The sequence below is a fragment of the Rutidosis leptorrhynchoides genome, chromosome 9 (genome assembly GCF_046630445.1).
Source record: "Rutidosis leptorrhynchoides isolate AG116_Rl617_1_P2 chromosome 9, CSIRO_AGI_Rlap_v1, whole genome shotgun sequence".
Lineage (NCBI taxonomy): Eukaryota > Viridiplantae > Streptophyta > Magnoliopsida > Asterales > Asteraceae > Rutidosis > Rutidosis leptorrhynchoides.
In genome coordinates, this window is record NC_092341.1 from 267,231,365 (window position 1) to 267,247,258 (window position 15,894).

Consider the following 15,894-nt stretch of genomic DNA (forward strand, 5'->3'; position numbering starts at 1 on the left):
GAAGTAAATAACGATAAATGAAATTGCGAATAATAAAAGTGCGATAAAATAAACTTGCGATAATTAAAAAGTACGATAATTAAAAGTGCGATTAAATACAATAACAATAAAAATGCGATAATTAGAAGTGCAATTAAATATAAAATAAAGGAAATTAAATATGAAATAAAAGAATTATGCTTATTTAAACTTCCGTAATCATGATGTTTGACGTGTTGATTTTAGTTTTATGCCCATGGGTTAATTGTCCTTTGTCCTGGATTATTTAATATGTCCGTCTGGTTTTTGTCCATAACAGTCCATCAGTCATAAATATAAAGTGCGAGTGTCCTCGTCAAATTAACCTTATACCCGAAGTTAAATATTCCAACTAATTGGGGATTTAAACTGTAACAAGATTTTAATACTTTATTTAATAATTACATCAGGTTGTCGACTGAGTGTAATCCAAGGTTTTAATATTTTGTTATCAATTATACCAAGTGTCCTTGTACATAATTTCACCCCTGTTTTAATTATTCTAGTGGCTATTAATCCATTCCCGTGTCCGGTTAAATGAACGATTATTCATACATATAAATACCCCGCCCATCGTGTCCGATTGAGTGTATATGGTAATTTATAGGGACGCCCAATTGTAAATCTTTATATTAACATTAACAAACTATCATTTAGTTAAACAAATATAAAGCCCATTAATAGCTCATAGTCTAATTTCCACAAGTGTCGTTCTTTTGTCCAAACCCCAATTATGGTACAAAGCTCAATTACCCAATTTTAGTAATTAGCCCAACATCATGATTACTTCGTTTTAAATAAGCATAATAATAACTTAGCTACGAGACATTAATATAAAAAGGTTGAACATAACTTACAATGATTAAAAATAGCGTAGCGTTACACGGACAGAATTTCGACTTACACCCTTACAACATTTGCTAACATACCCTTATTATTAGAATTATAATTAAAATTAAAATTAAAATATAAATTATATATATATACTTTACGTATATATGAGAGAAGAAGAAAAAGATAGATATTTTACGATCAGAATGCGCGAGCTTTATAGGGGGTTTCTGAATTTGGGGCTCCGCGACTCGCGGCATTTTTGCCTTCAAACTCCGCGAGTCGCGGAGAATGAAATTACAGCTCACAACTTTGGAGTCTTTCTCTGCCGACGGTTTTTATTTATAAATATAATATATATATAATTAATATAATTAATTATATATTATATTATATTTATATACATAGTTAACTTGTAATTTTTAGTCCGTTGCGTCGAGCGTTAAGAGTTGACTCTGGTCCCGGTTCCGGATTTTCGAACGTCCTTGCGTACAATTTTATATTTTGTACTTTGCGTTTTGAATCTTGTACTCTTGTAATTTCGAGACGTTTCTTATCAATAATTGGAACCTCTTTGATTGTCTTTTGTACTTTTGAGCTTTTTGGTCGTTTGCGTCTTCAATTCGTCGAATCTGTCTTTTGTCTTCACCTTTTATTATTTAAACGAATATCACTTGTAAATAGAACAATTGCAACTAAAAGCTTGTCTTTCTTGAGGAATAATGCTATGAAATATATGTTCGTTTTTAGTATTATCAAATATTCCCACACTTGAGCGTTGCTTGTCCTCAAGCAATATCGTCTTGAAATACTAGAATCACTTCTTTATTCTTCACACTTTGTATATCAGTGATTTCTATATGGCGGTATAAACAATGGTAGTAACGATATGGTTTAAAGTCCCACATGACTATAAAAATTTAGATCCATTAAGGAAATTGGATCTTTATGAAAACATTTGATCTTTTGAAAATTAAATCTAGTTTTTACCCTAGATAAGTTTTCCGGGATAACCCTTTACCGGTGTTTGCAAAATATTTTTGTGGGTTTGGTGGGTTTCAGATTTGAAAATTTTAGCTCAAAACTTGCGGTTTTGTGTCACCCACTTGCTAACCTTGTATTTGGAAAGCAACACGTCCAGTTTACTTGTCCCGTATATTACCTTTCGGTAAACTACCGTCCGGTTGTAAAGGAAAGCGTTGAACAAGCAACTGTTAAGGCAATGTCCCCTGACATGCTTTTAATTATGGTCTATAACGTGTCGGACGCAATTACTATCCTTGGTAGGAGCAATAGTAAAGCTCACCCTTATGATTTTTCGGTATGGCACAAGGTCCTGTCTTTGACCACTATGCAACCACCGTTCTTACGGTTGACACCCGTTTTAGTTCAGGTGACCTAATAAATTCCAGGTGAATTCCTAGGATTTTACGTTCAATGGTAATGAAAGCATTGAAAATAGGGTTTTCAGAAAACAAATCGGTTTGTAATTTTGATCAAAATATTTTCTCGTTCAAGCTCGAGTTTAGATATTATTGAATTCCATGAGTTTGAATTCTCAATCTTTAAGGTCAATCTCTAGGATTGAGTAATATCAGTCTTAAAAGCTGATTTTTAATCTTTAAGGAGATTATCCTTTCTGGGGATCTGATTCATTAGTCTTATCAAGCTAATTTGCATGGTGCCCCCCATTGTACGAGATAAATCCTTCTCATGGTTAGGATAAATCTGACCACTTGGCGACCCTGTTTAATGCTGAGGTCCGTGGATTTCCTGCTGATTTTAGTGATGACTTTTCTAGATTTTTCGTCAACCTACAGCTGGTCTGGACGACAACTTCATGACCTAAATCAAGAAGCGCGTGTCTTTTTCGGAAGACTTTACTTCCTTTTAATGATGGAATTGATTCATCGTGTAGATCCATCTTTTCTTTTCTTTCATCGGGTAAAACAGTTTAGTTTAGTCCAAAGCAAAAGTATTTTCAGTTATTTGTTACAGATATATGTGACATATGTTTAAGATAATTTGATAAATTTTCCCACACTTGGCTTTTATTTTCCTTTTTATCGTCCTCTATTCCATTTTAAATGAATTTTAACATTTTGGTTTGTTTCTCAATTTATGTTCTTTCCGAGGTAACAATAATTTCGGTGTTAAAACCTAGTTTTATCGTTCATAAATATGTATAAACATGATTTTGAGTTCATTTAATTGAAAATTTTGAAAAATTTTACTAGAATTGGGTAGTCAGTATATAAGACTAGGGCTGTTCTTTATTATCAGAGAGCACTAGATTCTAATACAACTACTGCTTTACTAGTATTTTTAATGGTAACCAAGTGTTTAAGATAAAAATTTTAAAATCCGAAAGAATTTAACCCCTTCCCACACTTAAGATCTTGCAATGCCCTCATTTGCAAGAAATCAGTAACAATTTAAATTATTGAGGGTGATTTGTGTGAAAATGATTAAATTTTTACCAAAGTTTCCAAATATATTGGCGTTTGTTTGCTGAATGATAAATGGTGCACATCATTTGTTCATTCCGTCTTGTTGTTATTTCACATATATTTTGCATCTTGTCGTCAAAATTAGTTGCTTTTGCTGAACTTAATGCCAGTCTTTGAAAATGCGTTGTTTTACCCTGTTGTGTACATAAGATAAACTGCAAACATATATACATATTTTTGAAGTTTGGTATATTACCCCACATTCAAAAATTATTAAAATCTAAGAATAAAAGTTAGATAATTATAAAAATGATTACAATATTAACAAAAGCATTAAACGTATCAATAATTACAAATTACAAAAAAAAATAAAACTAAGTATACTAGGGATGATACTGGTACCAATAGGGGTTCCAGGCATAACCATAGGTGCTATAGAATGCTTCGGCAGGGTTATACGTAGGATATGGTGGCTGCATCTCTATAGACCAAGGAGGAAAGATGGGTTTCGGTGTAGGAATATAGTTTCTACCTATATGTTGGCAATGAGCTATGATTTGGTTCTGATGAACTTGCCAATCTTCAAATGCTCTCTGTCTAGCATTTTCGTATTCCTGAGAAGCTATAAACCTTTGCATTTCTTGCATCTCATTCCCCCCTCCTACATTACCTTGCTGTTGGTTTCTCTCCACCTGTGGATGTCTACCATGGTATTGTACTGCGGCGTTATTTCGCCTCTTCAAAACTTTCGCACCATGGTATACATTTAAACCTATAGTATCGCGGTGTAGTGACCCGAACTTTTCCATGTTTATATATATTAATTGAGATTGATGTTTACATGATTAAATGTTTCCAACATGTTAAGCAATCAAACTTGTTAAGACTTGATTAATTGAAATAGGTTTCATATAGACAATTGACCACCCAAGTTGACCGGTGATTCACGAACGTTAAAACTTGTAAAAAAAAAAACTATATGATGACATATATATGGTTATATATATAGTTAACATGATATTATGATAAGTAAACATATCATTAATTATATTAACAATGAACTACATATGTAAAAACAAGACTACTAACTTAATGATTTTGAAACGAGACATATATGTAACGTTTATCGTTGTAACGACATTTAATGTATATATATCATATTAAGAGATATTCGTACATCATAATATCATGATAATATAATAATTTAAAATCTCTTTTGTTATTATAAACATTGGGTTAACAACATTTAACAAGATCGTTAACCTAAAGGTTTCAAAACAACACTTACATGTAACGGCTAACGATGACTTAACGACTCAGTTAAAATGTATATACATGTAGTGTTTTAATATGTATTTATACACTTTTGAAAGACTTCAATACACTTATCAAAATACTTCTACTTAACAAAAATGCTTACAATTACATTCTCGTTCAGTTTCATCAACAATTCTACTCGTATGCACCCGTATTCGTACTCGTACAATACACAGCTTTTAGATGTATGTACTATTGGTATATACACTCCAATGATCAGCTGTTAGCAGCCCATGTGAGTCACCTAACACATGTGGGAACCATCATTTGGCAACTAGCATGAAATATCTCATAAGATTACAAAAATATGAGTAATCATTCATGACTTATTTACATGAAAACAAAATTACATATCCTTTATATCTAATCCATACACCAACGACCAAAAACACCTACAAACACTTTCATTCTTCAATTTTCTTCATCTAATTGAACTCTCTCAAGTTCTATCTTCAAGTTCTAAGTGTTCTTCATAAATTCCAAAAGTTCTAGTTTCATAAAATCAAGAATACTTTCAAGTTTGCTAGCTCACTTCCAATCTTGTAAGGTGATCATCCAACCTCAAGAAATCTTTGTTTCTTACAGTAGGTTATCATTCTAATACAAGGTAATAATCATATTCAAACTTTGGTTCAATTTCTATAACTATAACAATCTTATTTCAAGTGATGATCTTACTTGAACTTGTTTTCGTGTCATGATTTTGCTTCAAGAACTTTGAGCCATCCAAGGATCCATTGAAGCTAGATCCATTTTTCTCTTTTCCAGTAGGTTCATCCAAGGAACTTAAGGTAGTAATGATGTTCATAACATCATTCAATTCATACATATAAAGCTATCTTATTCGAAGGTTTAAACTTGTAATCACTAGAACATAGTTTAGTTAATTCTAAACTTGTTCGCAAACAAAAGTTAATCCTTCTAACTTGACTTTTAAAATCAACTAAACACATGTTCTATATCTATATGATATGCTAACTTAATGATTTAAAACCTGGAAACACGAAAAACACCGTAAAACCGGATTTACGCCGTCGTAGTAACACCGCGGGCTGTTTTGGGTTAGTTAATTAAAAACTATGATAAACTTTGATTTAAAAGTTGTTATTCTGAGAAAATGATTTTTATTATGAACATGAAACTATATCCAAAAATTATGGTTAAACTCAAAGTGGAAGTATGTTTTCTAAAATGGTCATCTAGACGTCGTTCTTTCGACTGAAATGACTACCTTTACAAAAACGACTTGTAACTTATTTTTCTGACTAGAAACCTATATTTTTTTTGTTTAGATTCATAAAATAGAGTTCAATATGAAACCATAGCAATTTGATTCACTCAAAACGGATTTAAAATGAAGAAGTTATGGGTAAAACAAGATTGGATAATTTTTCTCATTTTAGCTACGTGAAAATTGGTAACAAATCTATTCCAACCATAACTTAATCAACTTGTATTATATATTATGTAATCTTGAGATACCATAGACACGTATACAATGTTTCGACCTATCATGTCGACACATCTATATATATTTCGGAACAACCATAGACACTCTATATGTGAATGTTGGAGTTAGCTATACAGGGTTGAGGTTGATTCCAAAATATATATAGTTTGAGTTGTGATCAATACTGAGATACGTATACACTGGGTCGTGGATTGATTCAAGATAATATTTATCGATTTATTTCTGTACATCTAACTGTGGACAACTAGTTGTAGGTTACTAACGAGGACAGCTGACTTAATAAACTTAAAACATCAAAATATATTAAAAGTGTTGTAAATATATTTTGAACATACTTTGATATATATGTATATATTGTTATAGGTTCGTGAATCAACCAGTGGCCAAGTCTTACTTCCCGACGAAGTAAAAATCTGTGAAAGTGAGTTATAGTCCCATTTTTAAAATCTAATATTTTTGGGATGAGAATACATGCAGGTTTTATAAATGATTTACAAAATAGACACAAGTACGTGAAACTACATTCTATGGTTGAATTATCGAAATCGAATATGCCCCTTTTTATTAAGTCTGGTAATCTAAGAATTAGGGAACAGACACCCTAATTGACGCGAATCCTAAAGATAGATCTATTGGGCCTAACAAACCCCATCCAAAGTACCGGATGCTTTAGTACTTCGAAATTTATATCATATCCGAAGGGTGTCCCGGAATGATGGGGATATTCTTATATATGCATCTTGTTATTGTCGGTTACCAGGTGTTCACCATATGAATGATTTTTATCTCTATGTATGGGATGTGTATTGAAATATGAAATCTTGTGGTCTATTATTATGATTTGATATATATAGGTTAAACCTATAACTCACCAACATTTTTGTTGACGTTTAAAGCATGTTTATTCTCAGGTGAATATTAAGAGCTTCCGCTGTTGCATACTAAAATAAGGACAAGATTTGGAGTCCATGTTTGTATGATATTGTGTAAAAACTGCATTCAAGAAACTGATTTCGATGTAACATATTTGTATTGTAAACCATTATGTAATGGTCGTGTGTAAACAGGATATTTTAGATTATCATTATTTGATAATCTACGTAAAGCTTTTTAAACCTTTATTTATGAAATAAAGGTTATGGTTTGTTTTAAAAATGAATGCAGTCTTTGAAAAACGTCTCATATAGAGGTCAAAACCTCGCAACGAAATCAATTAATATGGAACGTTTTTAATCAATAAGAACGGGACATTTCAGTTGGTATCCGAGCGTTGGTCTTAGAGAACCAGAAAATTTGCATTAGTGTGTCTTATCGAGTTTGTTAGGATGCATTAGTGAGTCTGGACTTCGACCGTGTTTTCTTTAAAAATGATTGCTTAACATTTTTGTTGGAAACTATATATTTTTAACATATGAATATTATGTGATATATTAATCTCTTAACGTGTTTGATATTATGTGATAGATGTCTACCTCTAGAACAAGTCCCATTGACTCACCTAATAATAATGAAGAGTCAAATGTAAATTGGAATAATTTGTGGACTGATTCACAAGTTCCCGAAGAGGAACCGGAAGAAGAGTCGGAACCGGAAGAAGAATCGGAACCGGAAGAAGAATCGGAACCGGATGAAGAAATAGAACCGGTGGGGGAAATAATAAAACGGTTAAGTAAAAGAAAATCCTCAACCAACCGACCAAAGTTAATTATGGTCAATGGTGTTTCCGCCAAGGAAGCAAAATATTGGGAGGATTACCAATTCTCCGATGAATCGGATTCCGACGAGAATTCCGATGATGTTATAGAAATTACCCCAACTGAATTTAAAAAGGCAAAAGAAAATAATAAGGGAAAGGGCATAAAAATAGAGAAATCTAATTCCAACCCCGATGAACTTTATATGTATCGTCAACCCCCGAAGTCCTTAAGTTGTAACAATGACCCGGGAACCTCTAAACCACCAGGTTTTTCTAAACCAATGTGGACAACGACGGTTCGTATTAGGGGAACATCATATATCCCTAGAAACTTGGCAAAACGAACCAAAACCGAAGAAGAAGAAACGAGCGAGTCGGAATAAGATAGTTGTATTCGTATGGTGTAATATATGGAATATAGTGTTCTTATGCTTTATGATATATGTAAAAATTGCTTGTATTAATAAGTATTTTTTTTTTATGAATCTAACTCTTGTCTATTTTACAGTTTAAAAATACAAAATGGATAGACAACCCAATATTTTAAGAGACCTACCCGGAGACATGATTGATGAAATCTTGTCTAGAGTCGGCCAGAATTCTTCGGCACAACTATTTAAGGCGAGATCAGTTTGTAAGACATTCGAAGAACGTTCCAAGAATGTCTTGGTTTATAAGAGACTTTTGTTTGAAAGATGGGGGATATCACATTGGGAAACCCATAAGTTACGATGTGTTTACTTTGACGCATATATTGCGGGGAACCCAAATGCTATTTTACGCAACGGGTTAAGAAATTATTTTGACTCAATATATCCGAATATTGGACTTCGTGATTTAGAAAAAGCGGCTAACATGCAACATAAAGAAGCATGTTATGCTTACGGATTAGTAATGTTCGCTTCTCACCAAAGTGAGAACAAGAACATCGGGCTACAACTATTAAACAAAACGTTTCCACAAGTGACGGAGTCGGTAATTGGGGTAAGAAATGAGGTTTTTAGATTATTACGGGACTGTTGGACATTACGTAACCCTCGTCCCTTTGATGACGTTACAACACGCTGTCTTATCAACGGCCATAACGGTTATGTTGCACAAGACCAAGGATGGGAAGTAGTCCTAGTAAAACCAGAATGCATGACTTGTTTCTGGACGTATGAATTACGTGTATTTATTGCCTTTGCTGAACGACTTGTGTACTAGCTAGAATTGTCTTCACAACTATCTTGTATCAAAGTTATTGTGTGCTATATTTCATGCTTTATGTAAAATAAGCGGTATTGTAAGTTTGTAAAATATTGTATAAAAGTTTGAACGCGAAATATTATTATAATCAGTTTTTCATATAGAATTGTAGTAGTTGAATTGTATATTAGCTACTAAGTATGAACTTAACGGGTAGGTACTACCCGAATTTAAACTTATAAAACGCTAATATGAAGAAAAAGCTTTTATAAATGAGTTCATATTATGCTACGAAATACTATTAACTACTCTTAATATTCTGTATGATTAACTTGTTCCATTTAACTATTTTGAAGGAAATGGCACCGACTACTCGACACACCGTGAATATGAATGAAGAGGAATTCCGTACTTTTCTAGCTTCAAACATAGCCGCAGTACAGGCTGCGCTTCATACCAACAATAACCTTGGATCTAGCAGTTCAGGAAATCGTGTAGGATGCACCTACAAAGAATTCACTGCCTGCAAACCTTTGGAATTTGATGGAACCGAAGGACCGATCGGATTGAAACGGTGGACCGAGAAGGTTGAATCGGTGTTTGCCATAAGTAAGTGTACTGAAGAGGACAAAGTGAAGTACGCTACGCATACCTTCACAGGTTCTGCGTTAACATGGTGGAATACCTATCTAGAGCAAGTGGGACAAGATGATGCGTACGCACTACCGTGGTCAGCATTCAAGCACTTGATGAACGAGAAGTACCGTCCCAGAACCGAGGTCAATAAGCTCAAGACAGAACTTAGAGGGTTACGAACCCAAGGATTTGATATTACCACGTACGAAAGACGATTCACAGAATTGTGCCTATTGTGTCCGGGAGCATTCGAAGATGAGGAAGAGAAGATCGACGCGTTTGTGAAAGGATTACCGGAAAGAATCCAAGAAGATATAAGTTCACACGAGCCCGCCTCCATACAACAGGCATGTAGAATGGCTCACAAACTAGTGAACCAGATTGAAGAAAGAATTAAAGAACAGACTGCTGAAGAGGCCAATGTGAAGCAAGTCAAAAGAAAGTGGGAGGAAAACGGTGATAAGAATCACCAATACAACAACAACAGCAATTACAACAACAATCGCAACAATTATCCCAACAATCGCAACATCAATCGCAACTACAACAAACGGCCCAACAACAACAACAACAACAACAACAACAACAACAACAACAGCAACTACAACAATCATCCCAACAACAATAATAACCGCAACAACAACAACAATCAGAAGCAACTATGCCAAAGGTGTGAAAAGAATCACTCGGGGTTCTGCACCAAATTTTGCAACAAGTGTAAAAGAAATGGTCATAGCACGGCGAAGTGTGAGGTCTACGGACCAGGGGTTAATAGAACGAAAGGAACAAATGGTGTCGGAACGAGTAATGGCGGAGCAAGTAGTGTCGGAGCAAGTTATGCCAATGTAGTTTGTTATAAATGTGGAAAACCAGGCCACATTATTAGAAATTGCCCGAACCAGGAGAACACGAATGGACAAGGCCGTGGAAGAGTTTTCAATATTAATGCGGTAGAGGCACAGGAAGACCCGGAGCTTGTTACGGGTACGTTTCTTATTGACAATAAATCTGCTTACGTTTTATTTGATTCGGGTGCGGATAGAAGCTATATGAGTAGAGATTTTTGTGCTAAATTAAGTTGTCCATTGACGCCTTTGGATAGTAAATTTTTACTCGAATTAGCAAATGGTAAATTAATTTCAGCAGATAATATATGTCGGAATCGAGAAATTAAACTGGTTAGCGAAACATTTAAGATTGATTTGATACCAGTAGAGTTAGGGAGTTTTGATGTGATAATCGGTATGGACTGGTTGAAAGAAGTGAAAGCGGAGATCGTTTGTTACAAAAATGCAATTCGCATTATACGAGAAAAAGGAAAACCCTTAATGGTGTACGGAGAAAAGGGCAACACGAAGCTACATCTTATTAGTAATTTGAAGGCACAAAAACTAATAAGAAAAGGTTGCTATGCTGTTCTAGCACACGTCGAGAAAGTACAAACTGAAGAAAAGAGCATCAATGATGTTCCCATTGCAAAAGAATTTCCCGATGTATTTCCGAAAGAATTACCGGGATTACCCCCACATCGATCCGTTGAATTTCAAATAGATCTTGTACCAGGAGCTGCACCAATAGCTCGTGCTCCTTACAGACTCGCACCCAGCGAGATGAAAGAACTGCAAAGCCAATTACAAGAACTTTTAGAGCGTGGTTTCATTCGACCAAGCACATCACCGTGGGGAGCTCCTGTTTTGTTTGTCAAGAAGAAAGATGGTACATTCAGGTTGTGTATCGACTACCGAGAGTTGAACAAACTTACCATCAAGAACCGCTACCCACTACCGAGAATCGACGACTTATTTGATCAACTACAAGGCTCGTCTGTTTATTCAAAGATTGACTTACGTTCCGGGTATCATCAAATGCGGGTGAAAGAAGATGATATTCCAAAGACTGCTTTCAGAACACGTTACGGTCATTACGAGTTTATGGTCATGCCGTTTGGTTTAACTAATGCACCAGCTGTGTTCATGGACCTTATGAACCGAGTGTGTGGACCATACCTTGACAAGTTTGTCATTGTTTTCATTGATGACATACTTATTTACTCAAAGAATGACCAAGAACACGGTGAACATTTGAGAAAAGTGTTAGAAGTATTGAGGAAGGAAGAATTGTACGCTAAGTTTTCAAAGTGTGCATTTTGGTTGGAAGAAGTTCAATTCCTCGGTCACATAGTGAACAAAGAAGGTATTAAGGTGGATCCGGCAAAGATAGAAACTGTTGAAAAGTGGGAAACCCCGAAAACTCCGAAACACATACGCCAGTTTTTAGGACTAGCTGGTTACTACAGAAGGTTCATCCAAGACTTTTCCAGAATAGCAAAACCCTTGACTGCATTAACGCATAAAGGGAAGAAATTTGAATGGAATGATGAACAAGAGAAAGCGTTTCAGTTATTGAAGAAAAAGCTAACTACGGCACCTATATTGTCATTGCCTGAAGGGAATGATGATTTTGTGATTTATTGTGACGCATCAAAGCAAGGTCTCGGTTGTGTATTAATGCAACGAACGAAGGTGATTGCTTATGCGTCTAGACAATTGAAGATTCACGAACAAAATTATACGACGCATGATTTGGAATTAGGCGCGGTTGTTTTTGCATTAAAGACTTGGAGGCACTACTTATATGGGGTCAAAAGTATTATATATACCGACCACAAAAGTCTTCAACACATATTTAATCAGAAACAACTGAATATGAGGCAGCGTAGGTGGATTGAATTATTGAATGATTACGATTTTGAGATTCGTTACCACCCGGGGAAGGCAAATGTGGTAGCCGATGCCTTGAGCAGGAAGGATAGAGAACCCATTCGAGTAAAATCTATGAATATAATGATTCATAATAACATTACTACTCAAATAAAGGAGGCGCAACAAGGAGTTTTAAAAGAGGGAAATTTAAAGGATGAAATACCCAAAGGATCGGAGAAACATCTTAATATTCGGGAAGACGGAACCCGGTATAGGGCTGAAAGGATTTGGGTACCAAAATTTGGAGATATGAGAGAAATGGTACTTAGAGAAGCTCATAAAACCAGATACTCAATACATCCTGGAACGGGGAAGATGTACAAGGATCTCAAGAAACATTTTTGGTGGCCGGGTATGAAAGCCGATGTTGCTAAATACGTAGGAGAATGTTTGACGTGTTCTAAGGTCAAAGCTGAGCATCAGAAACCATCAGGTCTACTTCAACAACCCGAAATCCCGGAATGGAAATGGGAAAACATTACCATGGATTTCATCACTAAATTGCCAAGGACTGCAAGTGGTTTTGATACTATTTGGGTAATAGTTGATCGTCTCACCAAATCAGCACACTTCCTACCAATAAGAGAAGATGACAAGATGGAGAAGTTAGCACGACTGTATTTGAAGGAAGTCGTCTCCAGACATGGAATACCAATCTCTATTATCTCTGATAGGGATGGCAGATTTATTTCAAGATTCTGGCAGACATTACAGCAAGCATTAGGAACTCGTCTAGACATGAGTACTGCCTATCATCCACAAACTGATGGGCAGAGCGAAAGGACGATACAAACGCTTGAAGACATGCTACGAGCATGTGTTATTGATTTCGGAAACAGTTGGGATCGACATCTACCGTTAGCAGAATTTTCCTACAACAACAGCTACCATTCAAGCATTGAGATGGTGCCATTTGAAGCACTTTATGGTAGAAAGTGCAGGTCTCCGATTTGTTGGAGTGAGGTGGGGGATAGACATATTACGGGTCCGGAGATTATACAAGAAACTACCGAGAAGATCATCTAAATTCAACAACGGTTGAAAACCGCCCAAAGTCGACAAAAGAGCTACGCTGACATTAAAAGAAAAGATATAGAATTTGAAATTGGAGAGATGGTCATGCTTAAAGTTTCACCTTGGAAAGGCGTTGTTCGATTTGGTAAACGAGGGAAATTAAATCCAAGGTATATTGGACCATTCAAGATTATTGATCGTGTCGGACCAGTAGCTTACCGACTTGAGTTACCTCAACAACTCGCGGCTGTACATAACACTTTCCACGTCTCGAATTTGAAGAAATGTTTTGCTAAAGAAGATCTCACTATTCCGTTAGATGAAATCCAAATCAACGAAAAACTCCAATTCATCGAAGAACCCGTCGAAATAATGGATCGTGAGGTTAAAAGACTTAAGCAAAACAAGATACCAATTGTTAAGGTTCGATGGAATGCTCGTAGAGGACCCGAGTTCACCTGGGAGCGTGAAGATCAGATGAAGAAGAAATACCCGCATCTATTTCCAGAAGATTCGTCAACACCTTCAACAGCTTAAAATTTCGGGACGAAATTTATTTAACGGGTAGGTACTGTAGTGACCCGAACTTTTCCATGTTTATATATATTAATTGAGATTGATGTTTACATGATTAAATGTTTCCAACATGTTAAGCAATCAAACTTGTTAAGACTTGATTAATTGAAATAGGTTTCATATAGACAATTGACCACCCAAGTTGACCGGTGATTCACGAACGTTAAAACTTGTAAAAAAAAAAACTATATGATGACATATATATGGTTATATATATAGTTAACATGATATTATGATAAGTAAACATATCATTAATTATATTAACAATGAACTACATATGTAAAAACAAGACTACTAACTTAATGATTTTGAAACGAGACATATATGTAACGTTTATCGTTGTAACGACATTTAATGTATATATATCATATTAAGAGATATTCGTACATCATAATATCATGATAATATAATAATTTAAAATCTCTTTTGTTATTATAAACATTGGGTTAACAACATTTAACAAGATCGTTAACCTAAAGGTTTCAAAACAACACTTACATGTAACGGCTAACGATGACTTAACGACTCAGTTAAAATGTATATACATGTAGTGTTTTAATATGTATTTATACACTTTTGAAAGACTTCAATACACTTATCAAAATACTTCTACTTAACAAAAATGCTTACAATTACATTCTCATTCAGTTTCATCAACAATTCTACTCGTATGCACCCGTATTCGTACTCGTACAATACACAGCTTTTAGATGTATGTACTATTGGTATATACACTCCAATGATCAGCTCTTAGCAGCCCATGTGAGTCACCTAACACATGTGGGAACCATCATTTGGCAACTAGCATGAAATATCTCATAAGATTACAAAAATATGAGTAATCATTCATGACTTATTTACATGAAAACAAAATTACATATCCTTTATATCTAATCCATACACCAACGACCAAAAACACCTACAAACACTTTCATTCTTCAATTTTCTTCATCTAATTGAACTCTCTCAAGTTCTATCTTCAAGTTCTAAGTGTTCTTCATAAATTCCAAAAGTTCTAGTTTCATAAAATCAAGAATACTTTCAAGTTTGCTAGCTCACTTCCAATCTTGTAAGGTGATCATCCAACCTCAAGAAATCTTTGTTTCTTACAGTAGGTTATCATTCTAATACAAGGTAATAATCATATTCAAACTTTGGTTCAATTTCTATAACTATAACAATCTTATTTCAAGTGATGATCTTACTTGAACTTGTTTTCGTGTCATGATTTTGCTTCAAGAACTTTGAGCCATCCAAGGATCCATTGAAGCTAGATCCATTTTTCTCTTTTCCAGTAGGTTCATCCAAGGAACTTAAGGTAGTAATGATGTTCATAACATCATTCAATTCATACATATAAAGCTATCTTATTCGAAGGTTTAAACTTGTAATCACTAGAACATAGTTTAGTTAATTCTAAACTTGTTCGCAAACAAAAGTTAATCCTTCTAACTTGACTTTTAAAATCAACTAAACACATGTTCTATATCTATATGATATGCTAACTTAATGATTTAAAACCTGGAAACACGAAAAACACCGTAAAACCGGATTTACGCCGTCGTAGTAACACCGCGGGCTGTTTTGGGTTAGTTAATTAAAAACTATGATAAACTTTGATTTAAAAGTTGTTATTCTGAGAAAATGATTTTTATTATGAACATGAAACTATATCCAAAAATTATGGTTAAACTCAAAGTGGAAGTATGTTTTCTAAAATGGTCATCTAGACGTCGTTCTTTCGACTGAAATGACTACCTTTACAAAAACGACTTGTAACTTATTTTTCCGACTAGAAACCTATATTTTTTTTGTTTAGATTCATAAAATAGAGTTCAATATGAAACCATAGCAATTTGATTCACTCAAAACGGATTTAAAATGAAGAAGTTATGGGTAAAACAAGATTGGATAATTTTTCTCATTTTAGCTACG